The following is a 3,735-nucleotide window of genomic DNA, read 5'->3' as shown; positions in this document are numbered from 1 at the left end:
TTTTTTTTTGAGACGGAGTCTCCCTCTGTCGCCCAGGCTGGAGTGCGGTGTCCGGATCTCGGCTAACTGCAAGCACCGCCTCCCGGGTTCCCGCCATTCTCCCGCCTCAGCCTCCGGAGTAGTTGGGACTACAGGCGCCCGCCACCACGCCTGGCTAATTTTTTGTATTTTCAGTAGAGACGGGGTTTCACTGTGTTACCCAGGATGGTCTTGATTTCCTGACCTCGTGATCTGCCCGCCTCGGCCTCCCAAAGTGCTGGTATTACAGGCGTGAGCTACAGCGCCCGGCCCAATTTTTGTATTTTTAATAGAGATGGGGTTTCACCATGTTGGCCAGGCCAGTCTCAAAACTCCTGACTCAGGTGATCTGCCCACCTTGGCCTCCCAAAGTGCTGGGATTACAGGCATGAGCCACTGCACCTGGCCAAGATCTCCAATTTCTTAAGCCACAGTGTGGACAGGATTGAACTCATGTCTAGTTTTGGCCTGACTCACTGAAGCCCGTCCATATCATAACATCCACCTTGCCTTGTAATCTGTTTAGGGACAGGCATATGATTTCAGCCCAAGTACTCAGCATAATTTCCCTGGGAGTAATGACTGATTTAGAGCAAGGAGTACATGTCCTAGTGGGTCCAGAATTACACTGAAGATGTGCTCAATGGTGGGAGAAATACAAGGAGCTGCTACTGGAAGCCCTTCTGTGGCTACGCAGGGCCAGCCTTACAATGAAGCAGGTTACCGGAGGCCAAGCAGGCATGGGTGGGCCCCTCCCGGTGACACTGACGCACTGCTCAGCTAAGCCCTCACCTTAAGCCTGCGCTCCTTCTAGAATTCAGGTTTTTGTACCCATAATCAAGCCAGTTTGAAGTTGAATCTTCTATTACTTGCAACTGAATGCCCCCTAAATGAGCCTAGTCCAAAAAAAAATGTATACCTAAACTTTTCAAGAAAGCAGTTAAAGAGTTTTACTAATACAAATAATCTTCCAAAGGCCAGTTGGGACTCATGCTTGTCTTAACAGTTCTGAGTAAACATCCTGGACATTAATTTAATTTTGCTCCTAAGGTAACAGTGTTCTAGTCAGTCACTGATGCCAAAGTGCAGAGAAAATTCTCTGTGGGGCTGGGCACGGTGGCTCACGCCTATAATCCCAGCACTTTGGGAGGCCGAGAGGGGTGGATCACGAGATCAGGAGGTCAAGATGGTGAAACCCCGTCTCTACCAAAAATACAAAAAAAAAATTAACCAGGCACAGTGGCAGGCACCTGTACTCCCAGCTACTCAGGAGGCTGAGGCAGGAGAATCGCTTGAACTCGGAGGGCGGAGGTTGCAGTGAGCCAAGATCTCACCACTGCACTCCAGCCTGAGCGACAGAGTGAGACTCCATCTCAAAAAAAATAAATAAATAAAAATAAAGTGCTGGAATCACAGGTATGAGCCACCACACCTGGTCTATGTATTCATTTTCTTAAAAGATAAAAATAGGCTCCCCGTGAATCGCCTGAACCTGGGAGGCAGAGGTTGTTGTGAGCCGAGATCACACCACTGCACTCCAGCCTGGGCAACAAGAGCAAAACTCCGTCTCAAAAAAAAAAAAAACTCCCCTCCCCATTCCTCTATCTTCTCTCATTATTCCTTTCCAAAATTGAAAGCTTATATTTATTACATGAAGATATAGTTAACCTTCCAATCCTTTTACACCCATGCCGCCCTAGTTTAATTTTTCCCCTTGTGGCTTAGGCACCTCACCTCCAGTTGACAGCAGAGTAAAACTACAACATTACTACTATAATACATACTGGGATTTTTAAAAAAGTATCTTTATGTGATCAGAAGTCATAAAATTTTAAATTATGCACACAGAATTGTGCTTTTAACTCTGAGTTTAAACTATCAAGGAAAATTTGTAAAAACCAACTGTCTTCAACAAGAGCCTCTGTTCCCTATGCATACATGCATATCAGGAACTAAAACCAAGGTCTGTATGCTTTTTCTGATAATAATCACTACCCCGCTGATGGTAAACTGCTTTCCAGGCTCACAGCTTATCCACATTCTGCCAACAAATGATACTGCCAGACATCCTGCAATCCTAATCTTTGGAGGTTTGGTAACCACCATTTCACCTGCTACCTCTATCGTGCTATTTGAAAAATATTAGGTGCTTTTCTGTATACACTAAATTTTTGCAAAGTTTTACTTGAAACCTGACATTGGCTGGGCTCGGTGGCTCACGCCTGTAATTCCAGCACTTTGGGAGGCTGAGGTGGGTAGGTCACCTGAGGTCAGGAGTTCAAGACCAGCCTGGCCAACATGGTGAAACCCAGTCTCTACTAAAAATACAAAAAATAGCAGGGCATGGTGGTGCGTGCCTGTAATTCCAGCTATTTGGGAGGCTGAGGCACGAGAATTGCTTGAACCCAGGAGGTGGAGGTTGCAGTGAGCCGAGATGGCACCACTGCACTCCAGCCTGGGTCACAGAGGGAAACACTTCTTCAAAAAAAAGAAGAAAAACAAAAAAGTAACCACCAGCCGATTAAGATTTAATTTGTAGGGAAAAGTACCTGAGTACACCTGGCAACAGCTGCCCATACTAGGTGGGAAAACTGAATTTTGAAAATATCTGCGTCTTATTATAGTTTAATTTTTTTTTCTTTTTTTTTTTTTCTTTTTCCTTCTGAGATGGAGTCTCTCTCTCTCTGTCCCCCAGGCTGGAGTGCAGTGGAGCGATCTCGGCTTACTGCAACCTCTGCCTCCCAGGTTCAAGCGATTCTCCTACCTCAGCCTCCAAAGTAGCTGGGATTACAGGCGCGTGCCACCAAGCCCAGCTAATTTTTGTATTTTCAGTAGAGATGAGGTTTTGCCATGTTGGCCAGGCTGGTCTCGAACTCCTGACCTCAGGTGATCCACCTGCCTCGGCCTCCAACAGTGCTGGGATTACAGGCGTGAGCCACCGCGCCTGGCCTAGTTTAAGATCTTAAAGAGATACCATACTCCCATTAAAATACATTTTAAAGGCTAGGATGACGAAACAAAAAAGCATGCCATAAAAATAAGACCCAAAGCAACTAATCCAGGATCAACCTCTAAATCTAAGGACAGCTTAGCCCAACTATTTCAGGTACTGGGTATATCTAAATGGGCACTGTGCTATGTGAAGTGCCTGCCCAGCATATGAAGGACATCACTAACACTAACAGAACCAGAACCCCCATGCTATTTGATGGGGAAAATTTATACGATTTTCGTCTTCAGCAAATCAAGCCTACACACAGAAGGGCCACCTCAGAGCACTTCTGTGTTCTTCTTGACGAGGTGGTTTAAACAATAGAAAAGGAATGACAGGGCTGGGTCCAGTGGCTCACACCTGTAATCCCAACACTTTGGGAGGCTAAGGTGGGCGGATCACCTGAGGACAGGAGTTTGAGACCAGCCTGGCCAACATGGTAAAACCGTGTCTCGGCCAGGCGCGGTGGCTCAAGCCTGTAATCCCAGCACTTTGGGAGGCCGAGACGGGCGGATCACGAGGTCCGGAGATCGAGACCATCCTGGCTAACACGGTGAAACCCCGTCTCTACTAAAAATACAAAAACTAGCCGGGCGAGGTGGCGGGCGCCTGTAGTCCCAGCTACTTGGGAGGCTGAGGCAGGAGAATGGGGTAAACCCGGGAGGCGGAGCTTGCAGTGAGCTGAGATCTGGCCACTGCACTCCAGTCCGGGCGACAGAGGGAGA

Source organism: Rhinopithecus bieti, unplaced genomic scaffold, assembly GCF_001698545.2.
Source record: "Rhinopithecus bieti isolate Rb0 unplaced genomic scaffold, ASM169854v2 scaffold_16234, whole genome shotgun sequence".
Classification (NCBI taxonomy): domain Eukaryota; kingdom Metazoa; phylum Chordata; class Mammalia; order Primates; family Cercopithecidae; genus Rhinopithecus; species Rhinopithecus bieti.
The sequence above is the reverse complement of the archived record's forward strand: the minus strand, read 5'-3'. Positions refer to the sequence as shown.